The 4,955-nt window shown below is 38.8% G+C and overlaps 1 protein-coding gene across 4 annotated transcripts in view; it reads left to right on the top strand.

The window, feature by feature from the left end:
• Positions 1-4,955, top strand: part of casr (calcium-sensing receptor) — a 97,270-nt gene that overhangs the window by 23,957 nt on the left and 68,358 nt on the right. Inside the window, exon 2 of one of the 4 annotated variants that reach the window (XM_043700977.1) lies at positions 1,987-2,089. The exons of 2 other annotated variants lie outside the window; for them this stretch is intronic. The gene's annotated coding sequence lies outside the window, so the exon portion shown is untranslated. Of the gene's footprint in view, positions 1-1,820; positions 2,090-4,955 lie in introns of those variants that run through there. One more of the 4 variants, XM_043700976.1, reaches the window with a different exon arrangement.

Genomic DNA, 4,955 nt, shown 5'->3' on the forward strand with positions numbered 1-4,955 from the left:
CTAGCAGAGTTTGGCGGGGTGGGGGGGGTGTTTAGTGACAGGTGGAGCAAGCCTAGTGGGGAGGAGCATGAGCCCTGAAGTGGTGTCAGCAAGGTAGGCCTCGTGGCAAAATCTGGCAACTGAGGTTTGGCAACTGCATGGTTGACTTGGGTCCGATGCTGGCTGCAAAGAATCGGTGGCAACATTGACTGCAGCGATAGTCTCTGATGCTGGTGTGCCCAGCGTGGATGGTGAAGATGAATGGGCCCAAAGGCAAAAGATGCCACCTGAGGTTTGGCAACTTCAGTGTTAGTTGGGTCTGGCAAGGCAGTGGTGGTTCTGAACTGGCTCAGAACTCATACATAGATGGACTTCTTTTTAAACTTTATCTTTTCATTCTCTCTTATTCTTAAACTATAAAAATGGTGCTGGATTATGGTGAAAAATGACAGCTTTTCACTGTATTTTATTGTATTTCAGTATAAAATACATGTATCAATAAATCATTCATTCATTCATTCATTTGAAAGCGGGATTTTTAGAGAAATTCAATAATTAGTGTTCTGGCTGACTTGCCATGCTCCTCCATGCTGGGGTCACTCTCTCCTCTGTGCTGGGCTGAGGAGATTGTTACAGATTTGTCATGATCAGTTTATATATTTTCAGTATCACCAACAAAGTTTGCATTATCAGGAACTGTATCTTTGTATTTTAAACAGCTTCTATCTGCTTGGCAAATTTTAACAGGGGAAAATGTCCCAAGGCTCTCGGAATCATATGATCAGACACTTAAGGGCTAAAAACAGCAAATCAAGTTTACTGAGAAGTCAAATTTAAACAGACCTAAATAATGAGCAGTTCATAGTCAGGTGACAACACATCATGTAATTCACATTCCAGAAGAATAAAAGTCAACTTTAACAATGTTCTCTAAACATATTTTAGGAATTTTAATGCAAAACATTTTGGTGATGAATGAACTCCGTGGATTTCTTTGTTGCTCTGATATTAGTTCAGCAAGGGGTGAACCAAGTTAAGTGCTAATCTGGATTATATAATTCTGTTTCACTCAGGAGGGTGTCTTTCACAGTGAATCAGATCCTTCTTAAAGGTTTCAAAGATGCAAGTGCTGTCTGAAAGAATTCATGTTTGAAGTACAGTAGGATATGGGCTTCTCCTTGTTGAAATGGTCAATGCTGAAAATGACCTCTGTCTTGTGTCAGCTAAGCAACTTACATAATAAGAGGTCAACATCTACATCTTAAGTAAGAATGTAGATTTGCTCAAATCCTCCTTTGCATTTTTCTTGCCATGCTGTTGAGAAAATTTGAAGATTGCTCGGAATTCAATTAAAAATTGCTAGACTAGTTAAAAACATATTCAGAATATAACACTAACATTTAATGACTTCAAATGAATAGTGCATTCAAGATTTGTTCGTGGTTGGTAATGGTGGTACTTGTTACTTTAAGTATTGAAGTAAGTGATTTTATGTCATGCCTCAATGAAGGAAACACGTCTGTTAGTATTTAACCAAAATGTTTTGCAGTCCTCAAAAACAGGGAAATACAGTTCTATAAAAATACATTTCAAGTCTTACTTGATGTGGGTCAATGTGTTCCTTGTCATAGTGTCTAGAGGCAGATGAACCACTTTTGACTATTAAAGTACAAAAAAGAGCCACACATTCCAGTTTGTTGAGTTGCTTCATAATTTATCTGGCAGCAGAAGGAAATACAATGCAATGTGGAAATATTTGACGTAGATTACTCCCTGCCTCTTTCAGAAAAATTGAAATACAGTGTGGCAATTTTCCACACTGACTCATAGTCTGGCTTAGTGCATGAAAGACATTTGTTTGAAATCATAGCTAAACTGTATGTTTAGCGTTACTTTTACAACTTGTAGTTTATGTGGTGCTCCTTGAATGTTGAATTCTTCATTCTAACCAATCCATCTGCTCAACATCACACTGATTTCTTGACCCATATATTTTCGGAAACAAAGGTAGAAGCGCAAAGTGGATCAGCTACCCAGGACTTTAAACCAGTGGTCTGTGTGCCTTTATTTATCATTGAGGTGAAGCTTTTTTGGAATTAGTGTGAATAAGGTAAGTTATGTTATCCACCTTTTATTGTCTATAACCGAAAGAGATCTTTGTGCTTAAGATTGTCTCAACTAGTTCTATTCTTCTGATTCTATTTAATTCAACTTTACTTTTCAATGTTTCAGACATTTTTGTGCTTGAGAATCCTTTACTCTTCATCCACCAATTGTTTTAAGATCCCATGCAAAATCAGCTTTAATCATTTTCCCTTTTTATCTAACATGCACAGTATTTTAATTGGATATACATTCATATTTTTACCTTCTGAAGACTAAACAATATATACTCACGTACAGAATAATCACACAGATGGGAAAAGTGTAACAAATATAAAGTGAAAATGTCTGGAATTAACAACTAAGGCATAGATGCAAACAAAATAAATCTGAATATTCTTGGCTGGACTGTATATTGTAGAGTTTTGTGAATAGTAGAACTGTCCGGAGTGACTTTTACTGCAGTGAATACACTCAGTCATAAATCGGTTCAGAATGATCGAGTCAGAGGGCCAGCTGAAGGCTCTCCAACACATAATGGAGGATGAAGCAACATCTGAACCGATCACTCTAAACTTTGGTCACAACTTAGTTCAGAATTCTTTTAGGGTTAACACACAGATTCATTTAGCAGTTAGGAGGCCAATAGAATATTGACACTCATTTCAAGAGGGCAAGAATGCAAGAGCAGAAATGTACTACTGAGCTGTATAAGGCTCTGGTCACACCGCAATTAGAATATTCAGGGCAGTTTTGAGCTCTGTATCCAAGGAAAGATATTGGAGGGGTTCAGAGGAGATTTGCAAGAATGATCCCAGGGATCGCATGAGGAGCAGTTGACAACTCCGGGTCTTTACTCAATGCAGTGTAGAAGGATGAGGGGAAAGGGGGGTGATTTGATCGAAACTTACAGAACACTGAGAGGCTTGGACAGAGTGGATGTGAAGAAGATGTTTCCGCCAGTAGGAGAAACTAGGACCATGAGGCACAGACTCAGAGTGAAGGGACAAACCTTTAAAACTGAGATGATGAGGTATTTCGCCAGTTAGATGGTGGCTGATCTGTGGAACTCATTACTGCAGAAGACCCTGTGGGCCAAGTCAGTGAGTATATTTAAAACAGAGATAAATAGGTTCTTGATTGGCTAGGGGATCCAGGATTATGGAGAGAAGGCAGGAGAATAAGGTTGAAAAACATATCAGCCATGATCAGATACCACAGCAGACTCGATGGGTTGAATGGCCTAATTCTGCTTCTATATCTTAGTCTTATGGCCAAAGAATGGGGAAATAGCCGGCGTGTTGTGACAGTATTTACAGTAGAGGAAGAGGTCAGCAAGCCTGACATCCTAAGGAAACTAATATTTCTTCAGGGTCAATGAGTCATCAAACAAAATAAAAATGCAGGACAAATTGCCATCACTAGATGCTTTGTATCCAAGGGATGTAAAGGGGATGAGCAAGAATATTGCAAATGTCCCAATTGTATTGTCCTAAAGTTCTCTCAGTTCAAGATCTGTTGTTTTAGATTGGAAATTGTGTATGTCGTTCTGCTACTTAAGGAAGATAAGAAGGGAAAATCTGTCTATAGCTATGGATTTGATGAGTGGGGAACTTGAAAACTTTCAGCTGTTTAGAGAGTGGGAGCAATATAGTTCTGTAAAGGCTACATTTTGTCTAACAAATACAACTGAATGTTTTGAAGAGGTGGATAAGATAATGGAAAGGGCAGTATCTGGGGATATTATTAATCTGGATTTTATAAAATTGCTCATAACAGACTCCCAGCTAATATTCTAGCTCTTAGAATTGGAGGCCGAATTTTAACCTGGTTAGAAAATTAGCCAAGCAATAAGGAACAGAGAGTAGTGATAATGGACATTATCCTAATTAGACAGAATATGATACATAAAGCTTATGTTTTATGCCCCATCAGATCAGGAATGAAAATGAGTGGGCGCAAAACAGCACTCCTGACCTCCAACCCTCCCCATGCCAGACGAGAAATAATGGCAGAGGGGTGATAAAAATCCATCTTTTGGGTGGCAATTAAACCAGCTAATAGTCTTTTTATCATGTGGCTGACTGAAGTTTTCCACTTAACTGCTCGGAACCCACAAGTCAGTTTAATTTGCCAACTAGCCATTAGTTGTTTGTGCGATGAAGGTTCATAATATATTGACGTTATATTTGGAACTTATGTACTAAGGTGAAGGGAAAATGGAATTTCGTTTTCAGTCCTCCAAAGATCTGATTTGTTTTGTTTTGGAAACAGCTGCAAATCATTTTAAATGATGAGCTTAAAATGGCATTTGCAAAGTTGTTAAAAGTTCTAAAAGTTGTTATTTTGACCAAATGACCAGCTAACTACCTAGGAGATACTGTACTTGATAAGGCTTTTGCAGACTTGAATTTTACAATTCAAAAAAAGAGCATAAGCCAGAAGTAAGTTCACACAGAGGTAAAAGTTCATACAAGTGCTCTTAGTAACAGCCTCAAAGCAGTCATTGCTGAGAAAGGTCCTGAGGAAATAGGAGTCTCAGTGGTGCAATCAGTTAGCGCAGTCGGCTGTTAACCAGAATGTTACAATCTGAGACTGGTACAGTTGAGAACAGAAGCGAGTCAAACAGTCAAGGCAGGCAGGGACAAAGTAGGACTAATAAATTAAACTGCATTTATTTCAATGCAAGGGGCCAAACAGGGAAGGCAGGTGAACTCGGGGCATGGTTAGGAACATGGGACTGGAATATCAGAGCAATTACAGAAACATGGCTCAGGGATGGACAGGACTGGCAGCTTAATGTTCCAGGATACAAATGCTACAGAAAGGATAGAACGTGAGGCAAGAGAGGAGGGGGAGTGGCATTTTTGATA

Source organism: Chiloscyllium plagiosum, chromosome 12, assembly GCF_004010195.1.
Source record: "Chiloscyllium plagiosum isolate BGI_BamShark_2017 chromosome 12, ASM401019v2, whole genome shotgun sequence".
NCBI classification, from domain to species: Eukaryota; Metazoa; Chordata; class Chondrichthyes; order Orectolobiformes; family Hemiscylliidae; genus Chiloscyllium; species Chiloscyllium plagiosum.